Below are 17,160 nucleotides of genomic sequence, written 5' to 3' on the forward strand. Positions count from 1 at the left end.
AGGGCATGAACTCTGCTTCTCAACCAGACTAATCCTCTGCTAAGAAAGAGAGTGCACAGATCAGGGGATGCCAAAAAGAGCACAGTGCTCCAAATCCAGCATGGTGTGTTACAAGGGAAAAGTATCCTTTCTTTTTTTAAAATAAAGCAGTGCAGTAAGTATCTAAACTTAAATGCTTAAGGAATTTTCCCCATGGATGACATACATAATTTGATACATTATATCGTGCATTTCCTTCAAATTCCAGTTAAGTCAGTTGTAATTAGCTATTTCTCCATAGGAGCTTGAACAGACATCAAATCTTTCACTCATCTACAACTGTGCTACTTTCTAAAAGCATTAACCAAGAACGAAGCATGCTTCCAGAAAATTCTCTGATGTCCCATGTGTCCAAAGGAACAGGGCACTGGCCCAAGTGGTACCCAGGTCACGATTGCCAAGGCACAGACTTGGACAGAGGCCAGGCCCTGGCAGATATTTGCATTCTCTGCTGCTCAGGAAGTGGGGTGTGGGGTCAGTGCTGAGCTCAAGAGCCAGAATTTACCTTTCACTTCTGCATCAGGCCTTGAGAGGACTCTGCATCCCAATGCTCAGGCTACCAGCTGTCCTCTTATCACACTCGTGGACCCCTGTCTTTGTTTTGTTCCACAAAAAAGCCACCTCCTTGTGTAATGGGGTTCTTACCTGCTAAAACACTCCCTGGAGTCACTGGGAGGGACACTTGGTGTAGTTTAGGGAAGCTAAACCAAGCCCCAGAGCAATTTTGAGCAGACACTGCCATTTCTGCACCATCTGCATGCCCATGTATTGACTGGGTTCTTTCAAGCACAACTCAGATGTATCTGAGCTGCAGTGATTGTAGGGCTCACATCATGGAAACCAGCAGAAAGGCTACTATGCTCCTCATGTCACAAATGTCTCTGGCCAATATCAAATGTTTATGTAGTCCAAGACCACATCAATTCTACAAATTAATGTAAAGTTCACCATAAAAGAGAAAATCAAAACACTTGGGTCAATACACAAAATTCCACTGAGTGCACCCTCAGGATTTCCTCTAATGAGATAGAGCAAAATGCCCATAAAACGTAGACAGCTGGTAATAACATCATGGCAAAAAAGCCTCTATGGATTGCTTAGAAGCTCAAGTACATTTCAATTTAAAAATGCTTAAGCAAACTACATAAACTGAGTGCAAATCATATTTCCTTCTAAATAAGAAAAACCTACTTACAGGGAGACTGGAATATACAGTTTTAGAATTTATTTACATAAGAAAGATACATTCTAAATTTTGTAATATACAGTGTTAATATTATATATTTAAATAAACCTTTATAATTTCTCATCCTGCTCCTTTAAGTGTTCCTTAAATCATCAGAAAGAGAGGCCTTGATGTCAGCAGTGCTGAGGAAGCACAGCTCCCTGTTCCTCCTGGGAGAGCTGTGCAAAGCTCAGGGCTCCCTCCCCACGAGGTACCCATGGAGCAGGGATGCTCCCTGGCCTGCAGGGAGCTGGTGCTCTTGTTCTGGCACAGCTGCACACACACAGTGTTCTTCTTCATGTGAAGGTCTCAGAATCCAACCTGATTTAAATTTGAGTTGGAAAATCGCAACTACCATTTAAATAATACACTAAAGGCAGAACTAGACAAGCAAACTATTGATTACTGTCTGCCTTGCTGGATACAAGCCAGCTACAATTTCAGAAACAAAGTGGACGAAAAGCTCACATGCTGACACCAAACCTAAGAGCTGTCAATGGAGCAAACAGTAACTTCTGTAGTAGGAATTTCAAAAATTAACATTTCAGCATAGAGCTCATAGAAAGCATCCATCTGTCTAATAAGAAAAATCTATTGTGAATTTTTTTTAAATGCAAAGTGTTTGATCAGCTCCTGAGAGGTATTAGGAGTGCATTTGTGAAGTTCCTCTGTCATAAAGTCACCCAGCAGGTAGCTTAATCAGTCTTTGGAGAAGCTGTAACCAGTGTTTTGGGTCCTTGGATTCTCCAGAGACAGCAAAACATCTCTCAGGCTCCACTGATCTTTGCAGCAGGATAAATAGTAGAGGGAGAGGTATGTATCCCATCCCTCAAGTCCTGGGTGAGCCCAGACAGGGCTGCTTGCACATGGGGAAAGGGACACAGCAGAGGCAGCAGGAGTGGCTGGGCCAGTCACCTCCCTGCCCTGCTCTGGCTCAGTGACCCCAGAGGAGGTTGTAGCAAGCTGGGGGTCAGTCTCTTCTCCCCAGGGATGAGAGGAAGTTGGCCCAGGGGATGTTAATCCCCTAACTTGATGTTTCTAATTGGGAAAGGCTTGTTAAGCACTGGAACTGGCTGCCCAAGGTCCACCAGCAGTGATGGAGTTGCCACCCCTGGAGGGATTTAAAAGATGTGTAGATGTGGCACACAGGGACACAGTGTACTGGTGGCCTGGGCAGTGCTGGGTTAATGGTTGCACTTCATCATATGAAAAGTCTTTTCCCACCTAAGTGATTCTGTGAGACACTGAGCACAGTGCCATATGGCCTGGAATATCCCTTTGGCCAGCTGGGACCAGCTGTCCCTGCTGTGTCCCCACCCAGTCTGTGCATTGTCACAGCAGGAGAAACTGAGCAGTCCTTGACTGGTACAAAGACTGCTCAGAAACAGCTAAAAACCTCACAGTGATATCAGCATTATCCTAAATCCAAACCACAGCACTGTACCAGCAGTACTAGGAAGAAAACTGACTCAATCCCAGCTGAAACCAGGACAACAGGAACCCCTGCCCTTGCAGAGACAGCTCCTTCCCTCGCTGTGGCTGCCAGTAATGGGTACCAGAGCAGCAGCAGGAGACGTGTGGGAGCTATAGCAAGCAGCTATGGAGCAATCTCCTTGAAAGAACAAATTCTTCTGAACCCTTAGCCTAGGATCTGAATGTCTGCTCTTACATGTGTTCAGAGCTTTTAAGAACATTTGGCTATATTTTAATATATGTGGTCATTTAATTGTAATAGCTGTCCGTGGGGTGTGGTTTTTGTATAAAGAAGTCTCAGACAAGGTCTGTTCATTTGGGGGATTTAGTTAACAATTTCCTGGAAATTATTACTTGAAAACTGACTGAGTTACTGAGTGTGCAGGTGACTGTCACCTGCAGGGTTGTGAAAGAGTCACCAAAATCAATTATGTAACATAAAAAAAATGAGAGACTGCCTCTCCTCCATTTCAAGCTGATGAATGACATATGTGAGTGTGCCCTTAAACAAATAAACAAAACAAAAACAAAATGAAAAAAAGGTTTCCTGATTAAATAATGAGCTATTGCCTGGAACAGCAAAAACCCATAAACAAATACAGTGACTGTGAGAGCTAAAATGGGGAGAGAAAACTCTTTCAGCAAAGAGCAGGAACCTCTCCAGAGCACGAGCTGTGAGCAGTAAGCTGAGCCCACGTCATCAGTATGGCTGGCACCAGCTACTACTGAGGCCATTAGTTACTAAAATGTGCTGACTTTTTTTAGCATTGACCCAAGTTCCTTCCATCTCCTGGAGAGAATTCCTCTTTTTTTTTTTTTTTGTCTCTTTGAATTATTGTGGGGGGGTTTTGGGATTTTTTTTAAGTAGCAACACAAAGAGTTGGAACAGGTTGACACAGTGATGGCATCAAGTTTTGATCTCTTGCTTCAAACAAAAGATGCACACCCAGCTATCAAAATAAAGTGAACTTTGTTTAACACTACTTTCCCTTGCCTTTTACCCTGTGTAGTTGTACAGAACTGAGCCAACAGGATATAAAATGTTACCCAACCAGAACTGTCCACAATCCTGACATTTGATACCCATATTGCCTCTGCTTGTTCCTGAAGTCATTTTAGAAACATCCTTTCTATGTTAGTCTTCTTTGTAATATTTAAGTAATTTTAAAAAGAATAACAGACTGCCATCTAAGTAATTCACAGTCAGAGTAGCAAAGTCATTTTTCTAGGACAGCCTTCCTTCCTCTCTGTCAAAGGACAGCAGGCTATGGCAGATGCCAAAGCAGGGGACTGATCCCAAAGCAGAAAAGTTATGTGCAACAAGGCAACCCTTCTCTGTTAAGCAAGAGCAGCTGCAGCTGCTACAGAGGTATCATCATTATGTGCAGTATTCTTTTAGAAGGCTTAGTTACGATATCAATGTGCAACTAGGAGCTTCCACACCATCTGTATTTTAACATTGCCCAACCAGAAATATGTCAATGTATATATATTGTTCATAGGGATTCCAAACTTTGAGATATCTCAATCTGGGAAAACAAACATTCCCCCTGCTCCTTCCAAGCTTCCCATTTCCTATTCCTGCAAGGCAATAAAAATACTTGCAAAAGTTTTTGGACACTCTCCTATCTTTTCTCCTGTTTGAGGAGAAAAATAAATGTTCCTCAGATTCCTTGTAACAGAGAGAGGTTTAAAATAGTTTCTAAAAGATTTTATAGCATCTTAAAATATTCTCTTTTATCTTTTATATTTTTCTTACAGTGTCTGTAGATTATGGGCTGAGTTTAAAAAACCCTTGGGTGCTACTTTTGGAGTTGAGAGTATGCATATGGTGCACACATTTCCAACTAAGTGATGACTTCCATGAGACGTAGTACTACATGTGGGTGGGATGCTGGCAAGTAACAGATTTTAATGTACAATTCAAATAAGGGCATGAAAATCCAAGTTCTGCAATAAAAGAAACATGTTGAAATTCAATGGGAGAAATTTAAAGTTATTTATTCTGAGCCTTCAAAAGAGCTGGGAATTTTGGTTCTGTCCTGAGGCTGCACAAAATGGCTACATGGAAAATCTGTCTCCAACCAAATCTGCCCAGGACTGCAGGCATCAGGCTGGTTTTGTGATGTCATCTAGAGTATTGTTTCACAGAAAATATGGAATTGATTGCATTTTGCTAAGTGAAGTGGAAACAAAGCCACTTCTCATGCTCAGATGTAATCACTTCAAAATTAGAGCTAATATATCTTTCTGCCCTCAACAGGAACCTCTCTACCTGTTAGTGCCTCCTGCAGTCTCCAACGAGCTGTGCTGGTATCACTATGCCAGGCAGTAGCCCTGGCCACAGCAGGATGGGGATAGCGTGGCCTTTCAAGCTGGAGCAGCAGCACTACCCAAATTCTTTGCCCAAGGCACTGACATAATTAGGGATGGCTCTGATCATTAGTGCTGGAGAAGCAGTTATATTGTTTAGCAATTTAGCCAGTACAAGCAACATGCTCAGCTCTGTACAGTACATAGCTCACATTTATTTCCTTCCCCAAGGAAAGTATAGATTGACCACACCACGAAATGTACTGTGACTGGGACATTGTGTCCCAAAATTCTTGTAACATGCTCTGGTCTTTGTTGGGTAGACACTGTTACTGAACTGTGTTGTAGCTCTACATTAATAAAATATTTTTAGGTCTTTAAGAGTGCTGACAGAACAGTACATAACAGATAACCACTATATTCTTGAAAGCTTTGCATCAAGTATGTAGAGATCCAAGACAAAAGTCTAAAAGGAAGTACTTATTATAAAGACAATTCCTGGAGAAGAAAAAGTAGGGATGTGCTTACAACAAAAATGGGAAGATGTTCTCGCAAACAGAGGGGTGGGTGGTGACAGCACAAGGCATAGGAACGTAAGTGGGAGAAAGATTAAGAATTTGGGGGATGTGGTATCGCAAAAGAGCAAGAGGTTATGTAAAACTAATGAGACATGCAGAGACCTAAAACCACATGCTATTACCCAGGGATCAAATCCCACAAACATCCCATGCAATTTAAGAAAATCATTTTTTCTCATCACATCTAAGACATACAGTGTAGTAGGAAAGTAGTGTCTCCTTTTTTTTTTATGCTTGGCACACCATCAAAGTCTCCCATGAAGTCAAAGAAAAGCACCTCCACCCTAAACTGAGGCTTCTACATGGGGAAAGAAAATATGTTCCCTTCACTGGCTATTTCTACCAAAGAAAGCAGAAACCAGGTGGGAGACACACAGAGCCATCAGCTCGTCCCATTCCACCTTCATTAAACTGGAATTCAGCCAGGACATTACTCTTGCAACAATGCCATCAAAACCTGAGGCGATCCAGTCCAACCCCTACACAAAGATGACACTTTTGGAAGCCCACCACTTCCTCAAGCTCTCATTTGCCCCTGCCTGGGAAGGGCTGTGCCTCCCAGTAGCCCACTGGGCCGGGGATTTGGTGGCTTCCCAGCAAACGCTGGAGGCCTGGCCTCGCCCTCGCCTGGGAGCTGGCGGCTCCCAGGCCAACGGGGAATGGCTGCAGACTTGAAAGACACGCTGCTTAAAAGGCTCTCTCATGTTTCAGCTGACCATGTGTTTTCTCTTAGTACCCTGTGAGTTCAAATACCTCTGTATAACAGAAGTCAGACTGAAAAGGCATTGTGCATAAAATAATTCTTATCCGCGTTGGTACGAGCCTTTGTGCTCTTTAAAAGCATATACAAGTAGGCAGGGTCCTATTCACACTGCTCGGTCCATAGATTGTATCTTGTTCAAATTCAGTGATAAAAAAAAGGCTTGTAAAGGTTTTCTTTTAAACCTGATCTGTAGCAGCACAGAAATATTTAACAACATCCACATCATTCATAGGTAACTATCTTTTGAGAAAGACCAGATTTCTCTCTCTTCCCGTGAAACACTGCCAACTCGAGTGCATTTGCCAACAGCAAGATCAGGCTCAAGGGAACGGCAGAGTTTGCAACAGCATCCTACCAGGTCCTAAAGCCAATCCCAATACACAGCTGTTTAAAAAAAAAAAAAGATAAAAAATGTAGCAGTACTGAAGTGTTTCAGTACTATTGAAGGATGCAAATGTATCAGTGGCAAGAAATCAGAAATATGCCAACAAGGTGTGTGGTGAACACACCCCAATTCAGAAAAAGTATTTTTCAGTTTGTTCAATGTGCTCAGATTGCCAATAAATGAATAATCACTGAAGTAAAACTTCCACACAGAGTCATCACTGTAACAAAGTAAGTTGGTATTGATTCAATTTCTTGTAGACTGGGACTTCTTGTAGACAACAGCTTAAGAAAGAATTTTGATTCAATTGAGAAGCTCATATGTTACTATGCTTTCTACAAAGTTAGTCACTGTCCACAAGAAAAAACTTCTGCAGCACTCCTCAAAGTCTTTGCATTTATACTGCAACCTCTGGCATTTTCTCAGAGGCATCATTTATGGCAATGTGTGGACTCTGCATATTTGATCTCATCCTTTACTTACCACACTAAACCAGTTGCTCACTCATTGGCACAGGAGTTAGGGAGCAGCTGAGAGGTTCTTCACTGATGCTTTTAGGTGCTAACACATGGAAAATTGTGATCTTCTAGTGGAGATTCTCCAGCCTTACAGACACATAGTCTAAAAGAAGCTACAGACACACACTTTCCCCCAGGCATCCTCAGTCCAGGGTGGTGCAGAAGGATTGTTTTCAAGACTCAGGAGCCCTTTGGAGCAGAGCCCCACTGTTCAGCACTGTCCTTGCTCCACACCCTCCCCCTTGCAGCCCTGGCACACCTTCTCCACTGCCATGTACTGTCTTATTTTTCCTATTAAGAACAAACCGTAACACAAACAGGATTGCTGACAGTGCCCACAGACTCCAGATTCCTGGAGACCCATGCTTGGACTAGTGTCAGTCATTATGGATTTAGTCAATCATCCATACAACTTCTCTCCAGCCTCTCTCCTGCTTAGTAGCCAATGTCCAAGAACCAGAGAGGACAAGGACGTGTTTCGAGGCAGCAAAAATAATAATCTCTCAGGCTACCAGGACTCCTGGTCTGTAGGGCTGGGGGAGATTTGCCTTCTGCACCTTGGGCTGCTGAGCCACCTGAGCAAAGCACACGCAGCAGCTCACAGCTGCCAAAGCCTTGGGGAGGGCAGCACAGGGGGGGTCCTATTCTCTATGTGCAGTTTAATTTCCAAGTTTCTCCTAATCAGCCTTAGTGAAGCACCTCACTGCTACAATCATGTTATTCTGAGTACTGACCCCGTTCCCTGGGTAGTGCTGTGGACTCCCCTTAACAGTCTGGGGAACTCAGTCTCAATGACCTGATGCTCTCCTATGGAGTTTTGGAAACTAAATTCTTGTAAAACCCATGTAAACCTCTTATTGTCATGAAAATTTTTATCATTAAAGAAAATTCCAGTGTCATGAAGGCATTTACAATAATTATTTCTATGTCAGAACAGTGTTTAACAGAGGCATTTTTCATTTGATAAAAATCAACTTACCTATTTTGTTAAGTAAAATGTTCCCAAGCAAAGGCAAGCCTAACTCAAGAACAGCAAAGATGACTAGAGCTTGTATTGCTTGTATTTGGGCCAGAAACAATTAGTTATAAGACTGTCAGTAATGGGTACCTTTAATACTCTGACTCAGCCTTCTGTGTGTTTCTTTCCCTTATGCTCCACTTTATGCTATCCATCCTCTCTGCTCACACAGAAACCTGAGACTGGCAGCCTTTAAGAAGCACGTTAGCTGCAAGTTCGAGGTATATTCCAGATATCATGTATTAAATTCCCTCAGCCTGTTGACCTCTTCTATTCCCAGGGAAAATGCAGGCTGCATCACCGGGCAGGACTTCAAAATGATTAGGGACAGGGATCAGACACCACTGCACCAGTGTCTGATTTCTTTCCTCAAAGAAAGAAAACCTACAAGGCATGCTTCACTTCTCCTTCGCAGCTTTTCTGGAGTACAACATGTTCTGTGTTGCTACGGGTTATGAACACGAGTTAGGGAAATTAAATAAGTACCTAATCCAAGCACTACCCAGTTAATTAATGCTGTGCTGTTAACAGGGCTATAACTGCATGTGTTTCATGAGCATTAACAAGATTTGTTTGCATTAGCATGGTCTTACATCTCCCAGGTGACAGCAGGAACCATGAAATGGGGATTTATGCCCTGCTTGGCCCCTGCCAGCAGTGCCCAGAGGGGCTGGGCAGGGAGTCTGGCACTGGTGCCTGGGGGCTCTGGTTGTCACCCATCACCTCCAGCACCCGATCAGGAAGAGCCCAGCTTGTGCCTGCTGCTGAAGCCAACTGCACCTCGTGGGGGAACTGCTGATGGCTTGGCACAGACAGGGGGGAGATGGCCCTCTGGCCTCCTAATTAAATGGACTAGAACTGAACTTGCAACAAAAATAAACACAGCGAGTACACAAATCAGCAAAACTTGCGTGACTTTATGAAGACAAAACTCAAATTGCTTCAAGATGATCTTTACAATTACGTTAGCAAGTTCAATAGAGCATCGGAGCTGACAGCTGTAGCTTTGTGTGCTGAGGAGCCGCAGAAGGCGGTGACAGAGCTGCTCCCCAGCAGGGCCAGGCTGAGCCCCTCTTCCTCCCATTCTCCAGCCATTACTCACACCAGCACCACGAAGATGCTCACTGCACAGTATTGGGAAGAAAGATAGAAGTGGAGCTCTGCTTTGTGTCTGGCACTGGTTAGGCGAGACTTCTACTGCTTTAGCTCATGATTCCCTCCAGTTGTCCCTCTTCCGTTGTTCCTCTCCCCAACTTTGCAAACTCCTCCAAATACAAGGTTTACAGCCTTGATACTCATTTGTGCAAACTCCTCCAAATACAAGGTTTATAGCCTTGACTACTCATTTGATGTGGACTACACAAGAATTAGCCAAATGACACAGGCCAAGTTATGAGGCAGATTTCTGTAGATCTAAGATGAGGTCCACATATTACTCTAGTTTGCTCATTTGCAAACATCTGTAGCAGAGCACAGTGATCTTCCACTAAAAAAAAAAAAAAAACAACCACACAAATGGAGCCAGTTCCATTTGCTTTCCATATATGGGAAGAACTCACTCTAAACAAATTTAATTCTTGACTCCGAGTGGAATTGAAGATGCTTTTCAGATAAGAAGTGGTAAAATAAAATCGCAAAAGATCACAGAAGATGATGTTGTTATTCCCTTCCTGCAGCATTCATCTAATTTTATGTTTCACATTGGGGCAGTTTGGCCTTCTCTAAGACCAGAAAGACAGCAGACAAACAGCAGTTGAGTGGTGGTTAGACTGCACTCATGTAACCCAGCAATCATAACTCAAAGGAGAAAATTATTTCCTGTCAGAAATATAGACTGAAACTGCCAAGAAAATCTCTCCAAAGCTACAAACTTATCACCATTCACCCATTAGACTTGTGATGAAGAGAAAAATCAAAATTGCACTACGTAAACCATGGATGGAATACCACGCAGAGAGAAAGAAAAGAAGACATAGCCATGAAGTCAGCTTGAGTTCTAGTAAATAGTTTGTTCTGAAATCACATTTCTAAAATAATCAGAGAAGTAGGTAAAAATACAGTTGCATTTACAGCCTACCCACTGTGACATTTTTTCCAGACAACTGGCAAGATTTCACTTTAGCTACAAAGCCATGTCTTAACAATCTTGTGGATTCACTCATCTCTCTGCCCTTGGTGCCAGAACATTCATGTGTGATGAGGGCTTGGTTGGCTTTAGGACACGATGCACATGGGGAGCAACCCAGGGAGCACAACCTAAGGGCTCCAGCCTCCCCAGCTGCACTCCAGCTTTCCTCAGGTTTATACCACCATTAAAATGTTTTCAAAGTTAGATAACCAATAAAAAAAAAGTTTGAGAGGTGACATCCCCTGGACTTTTTCAGAAGTATTTGCCCAATGACATCAAATTTCTCTCCCTGGGAAAAAGTGTTCAGCTCCTTTGGTACCAACAAGGGGAAAAGGGAAAAAAGCCTGCACAATGTGATTTCCTGATTAAGCTACTCATGACCTGTAGCCTTCTTGGTCTGTTCTAATCTATTTTATTCTATTGTGTTTTCCTTTTTGCAGTTTCATCTGCTGAGCCCAAAGGAGATCCAATTTATAACTGGATGGCTGGTTCATAGCCACATTATCAAAGATTTTCAGATGTGAAACCCTTGTCCATTTTCTCACACTAGTATGCATAGAAGATAAAGCATCATTATTAATGTTTTATCCAATGTATTATTTCAGTGTCCCAGAGAAACACAGACTGGAAATTCAATTATCTATTGCCACAAGTCACTTTGTTACACTATGAAAATGAAACACAAAGCAGATTAATTTTTTTAATAGAGCCCCAGAACACTAAACTTATCAAGAAATGAGAAACACAGTAAGAGCTGAATCTAACTATAAACTCTGACATATGTCCACTTATAATGATTAATGACTAAGAAAAAGAAAAGACAGACTGCATGCACAAATGCCAGCCTGAACTGACATTAAGACATACAGCTATTTTAAATATTTTCCCTTCTAATTACCTATATCTTACTACTGCAAAATATTCACCATACAAAACCTGATTGGCTCTCCTGCCTCTCTCAAAAGCAGCAGGCAGTCAAATAAGCTCTGAAAAGCCAATTCAAATGCCACAAAGTAAAACAGCACTGCTGTTTCTTCCATAGAAAATCCAAATAAAGCTCATTTACTTCTCTTGGGTGTATAAGACAAAGGTATTAACACACAGCAGAGTTTTTCTATAGCAGTATATGAACAAAGAGACTGAATTCCCCAACCTGCAGTCACTGCTACAGCCTCCATTATATTTGCTTATATTTCAGTAAGAGCTCAAGGAAAGGGCTGTGTCCACACTAACTCAGTTTGTTCACCGTTTCAAGAGTGATGTCCAAAAATATAAAAAAGACAGAGCTCAAGAGCCCGCTAGTAAATAGCATTCAGGATATGCCACTTTGTTCACTACTTTCCAATAACCAAAGTTATTTTCCTGGACAGAATGGCTGATTTTAAGACAGCTTTACAGCTGGCATTTCACACCCTACAGAACCAAGACAGCAGCTCACACAGACCAAAGCCACAGAGCACACAGGTTCAGGGGCAGTGTAGGGTGTTTTTGAGGCATGAGAGGCTGAGTTCAGGTCACACCATGGGTCCCAGCAAGGCCACATCTGGCATAAAGCAGGTGCCTAGTGACAGAAAACAAACCCCATCCCTTAATGCCGCTGAGACAAAAGTTTAGCAGTGTGTTTTGGGACCTCAAGGTGCCCCCTTTGCTGTCCATGACCATTCAAGATGGAAATAGTATCATTTGTCACTGGTTCCGTGCCACGTAGCACATCTGGAATCAGGGTGTTGGCGGTGTTTGTGTTATGCTCTCAGCAGGAGACGATCTGCTGGTAGAGATCATGTCAGCACTGCTGGAGATGAAAACATCCAAAATAGTGTCCATGACTGGCAACTTTTATTTTGCAACATATGTCAAACTCCTGCCTGTGACGTGGCACAACTAGCTATCGTATGATGTAAGGGCTACAGCACATACTTTAACATACAATGCAATTGTCTGGGAGAAGTTAATGTGACTCCCCACTGCGAGACACATTTCATGACAACCAAGTCCTGAAAACTGCTCTTGCTCACTTAAAACTGAGCTGAAAGGGCTTCTCAGAAGGCGGGACACACTGGGCAGAAATTTCCAGAAGAGAACTGTAAGAGGAAAACCTTTAAGCAAACACCAGTATTAACCAAACTGGATGCAGTATTACTAGCATGGGTTGGGCCTCCTCAGAGTAATGAAGCAATTCCCTTAGAAATGCCTCTATATGTTCAGAGCCTGCTCTTAAAGCAGATTAGCCATGTTGTCATCTTATGTGAATACCAGTCTTTGCCTGGGAAAATGAGTTAAGACCACACCAAAATGACTCCAGTGAAGAGCTCTCAACAGCACTCACAACCTCAGGGATGCTGTTGTACCAGCAAAAGGAACCAGCAAAATGCAAACTGGTTTCCCAAGGCTGTTTTACTGCAAAGCAAAAAACCAGTTTATGAAATTGAAATGCACTGAGGAAATACTTCCATCAGGCCCCAGTGTGGTGATGCAGTTCCTCAAGGAAAGAAAGTCATTCTTCATCGCTTCCAACATGGAGCTGAGGAAAAATTCCCATGTGATGTGAGTCATCTTCCCATTCAGACGTGAATTCAGTTTATCCTTGCTGGAAGGATGATCTAACCCTTACCTTCTCCAGACTTTCTCAACAGGGGATTGAGGCACAGGGTAGAGCTCAGTGACAGAGGTGAAAAGAGGAAGGAAAAACATACACAAACACACAGAAAAGTGATAATTCTGGAGCTTTCCGCCAGGAAGCCCTGTGCCACTGCACAGCAACAAAAATAACCCAGGGGTTCCCTCTCTGCTCCAGCTCCCTGTGAGGAGCCACTTTAAAGCTTTTAGAACATTTGCAGAGTTTGAGAGAAATGTTTTTTGTTTAACTTCAGCTACTTCAGAAATGCCTGGGGCCTGAAGAAACATATTTTTGGATTGCTCCTAAAGAACAGGCTGAACTTTGAAGTTTGGGGATTTTTTTTCAGATCAAATGTTAAATTAATAAACACCAACATGACAAATCAGTCTGAGGACTGGGGAAAAAATTAGCAATCACAAAAATATTCTTTTTTAATTAATTAATTGTGGCATATTGTTACTTACTCTAATATGTTGATGGGTCTGGCAGTTCAAGTCTTATAAGCCATGCTGCATTTGTGTTTTTGTATCCTAACTAAGCACTTTTGATATTATTGCCTATTTCTCCCTACAATATAAAAGGCATATCATCACCAGCATCAGCTCGGGTAAGAACGAGTTCATAACTAGTTTACTTACGGATGGTTTAAGAAATGCACACAACAATTCAAAGCAGCTGGAATCTAAAAGATTGTGTACACAGCTTATTTATAACAGAAATTTCATCAATGCCACTGAATTTACCTTGCACTTTCTTGTTGATTGCAGTGTCCCACGTGACTCATTTTCCTTTCACTGAATTGCAAGAAACAGCTGGATAAGGAACCCTGGAGTCCCAGGGAAGCCATGGGTCAGTCAGCTGCAAGCCACACACCAAATATTAATTACAGCTATGTGGTCAGAGCCCTCTGCTAACACTGCAAATAGGAACAGGATTGTGCCAGCATTGCCACATCCACATTTTTGTGTTCTTGCCTCCATTTTTCTCGCCCTATTTTCAGAAAGAAAACCATGATTCATTTCTAATAGGTGCCCTAGTAAATAATTAAAAAGCAATCATGTAAAACAACCTCTCTCTATAAATATTGGTAAATAACAGTTTGCTCACTGCTGTAGCTCCTTACCACCCCAGGCAGCTATAGAGGGGGAACTATTCAATATTCTTTCCCATAGATTTTAGGGTCACTTTTTCCAGCAATCGTGTGATTCATCAGCAGTCAAGAAATGTACCTGCAGGGACCAGTGGAGCAAGTTTTCTTCTCCCATGATCATTTATTTATTAAAAAAAAAAAAATTAATAAAACTCACCCTCGAGTATCTTAGTCTATTCTCATTAACACAAGCCAGGTTAATTGCACCACGCTATTCCTACCATGGGATGGAACTGAGAGAGGAGAGTTCCTACTGATTTTCTCCCTGTGGACTCCTGGAGCAGAATCAGCTCCCTGGCAAACACAGCCCCAGCCCTGAGCCTGCCCTGATGGACAGGGTGCTTTGGTTAACACCACGAGCTGCTGACCCAGAACATCAGCGCCCCGAGGAGGATTCCAGGAAACATCTGGTACCATTAAAGATCTCTGGTGGAGATCTACACCCCGAGAGGGCCAGGGCTGAAGGATTGCATAGTTCCTCTCTGAGGCTGGAACAGCACACAGATTTGAATGTTAGTGGAGCAACATTTAAGGAAATCGGCATCAGAATAAGGAATGAGGAATTTGAAGTTATTCATTTAGTGGTTTCTCTAATGCTTCTCCATTTAATATTTGCAAATTTAATATTTACACATGCAGGTCTTACAAAAATTATGTTACAAGGAACAGCTTCTGTACTTCTTATAATAAACAACCAACCAAAAATACATGGTATGTATAGCAGGGGGTTACAGCTGGGATCCTATATTACTTCTTAGAGTCACTTATCTAAGATCTAGTGTCTATAAAAAGCCTCTCTGTTTGCTATTTACACAGGTGTCCTGGAGCATTATATAATCATGTAGCAGATCAACATAGCCTTAGGATCTCTAAGTATAATAAAAGTACATCAGGATCGTGACGTAGAGGGAAAGAGTTGGCTACCATTTGACACTGGTCTTTTATTCCTTCCAGAAGTTCACCTGGAACTTCTGGAAGGAATAAAAAACCTGGGCATGGAGGATGGATGTCTTTAGTTCTTCATGAAAACAAGACAAAGAAAACATATCTTTTTGTAGTCTTGCTTGCCTAGATTTTAAAAATGTACAGTCAAGCTGGCTCCTCACATAAATGTTTAAATATTGCTACTCTTATTTAGGCTATGTGATTCCACTAAACTTGGCAACAGATCTCCTACGGTAAGGTCCACAAGCCAGGGGTCTGGCAAGATCTCTTCTTTCAAGAGTCAGACTTTAAAAAAGAAAAGCATAGTAACTTAAAGTATTCAAAATACACACCACCAAGGAGGACAACAAGACATGAGAGATGACAGAATCTACACAAGGCATAGATGTTTCCACATATTCTCTAACCACAGGAAGGATCAGAAAATATATTACAAATTAAAGCAGATTCTATGATAAAAATGCCCTCCAGGAAAGGCATCTATCATCCCAAAAAAAAAAAAAAAAAAAAAAAAAAAAGAAGAAAAAAATAATGCAATGTATTATCCATAAAATCCTCCACAATGACTAATCTATCATTTCAGTCAGCCAAATCTTGAAGACAAGGTTTGAATTCTAACAAGGTAACAACAAAATCCACTAGAATGTAAGAACAAGGGACGTATTCAATTCCTATTACATCTGGCTTCATTAGAGCTTATTCTGCTTTTAATCTGCTGTAATAAAGTCCTTAAGTCTGAGCAAAGATCTTAGACTTTGACATGCTCGTATAGAAGTATATATTGCATGCAAATGACATGGCAAAGGCAACACAAGTACATCAGACCTTGTACTGACTATGAATGAATTATGTCCTCCATTCATGAAGTCCTTACTGTCATTCTTTTCCAGAGCATCTGCTATGCAGGATCAACACTGGCTCTTTACAAAAGACAACATCAGGAAGAATAAACTTCCACCTCCCATTCCCTAGGCTGTGCACAGCTGCTGCTGATGCCAAGACATTGCACCCTCACCCCGTATTTTTATCAGCTATTCAGATTCCCACATATATTAGAAGGCTGTAGCAAAAAAACCCTCAAAAACTTTAAAAAAATTTATATATATGATTCAATGTAAATTGTTACACTTTTAGAAACTTTTTAGAAAATCTTATCACCTATTTGCAAGTACAAGCATGTCATCATGCCTACTGAGGACTGCCAGAGGTCATAAGGAACAAGCATTCCATATAATGCACATAACTACCAAGGAATTGCTCCCAACCTCCTGTCGTTGGATTTTGCCCACTTGTACCTATATAAATCAACTGGCACTGTGGCTTAAAATGGACATACTGTCCTTGACACCAGCAACCATTTGCCTGTTTGACAGCTATAGCAACACTAACTCTTAAAACAAAGCATTTGTTTGCTGCATCCTGCACTGCTAGTTTTCTCCATAGTGTTTTTTTGGAGCTGTTTCTTAGGTGATGGTTTTGCTTCTTGTTCTTTAAGTCCTCAAACTTCATTTACTTATGGGCCCTTTAACCACAAATGTACTATGCAAGATGACAATATCAAGGGATTACTTTGATCCAGAAAACATATATGCAGAAACACAGATAGTCTAAATTTTATATGAATGGCAACAACACCAGTTGAGCCTGCTAACAAAGTCAATGGATTTGCACACCATAATTTGGTCTTTCCCCCATTTTCTTCAAGTATTCACTTTCCTCAAGGTCACATCTCACTGAGTAGCAGCTTTCTTTTCCATGGTGTGAACCCTTTTGCCCAAAGAAAAGTACAAAAATACATCTGAACAGTATTTTACAGCATTGATGACTTCAACCTCCCTGCCCCAGGTAATGGCCAGTTCAAGTTTGCTCAGGGATTACCCTTCACTCCTCCAAGGCTGCTGATTTACAAAGCAAAGAGATACTTGAGAAGCCCTAGCACTATTTGCCTACTAAGCATTAGCTCTTCTGAGATCAATAGTCATGGAAAGTAAATCCCAGCCCATACTTG

The sequence above is a fragment of the Passer domesticus genome, chromosome 9, assembly GCF_036417665.1.
Source record: "Passer domesticus isolate bPasDom1 chromosome 9, bPasDom1.hap1, whole genome shotgun sequence".
In the NCBI taxonomy this organism is placed as follows: domain Eukaryota; kingdom Metazoa; phylum Chordata; class Aves; order Passeriformes; family Passeridae; genus Passer; species Passer domesticus.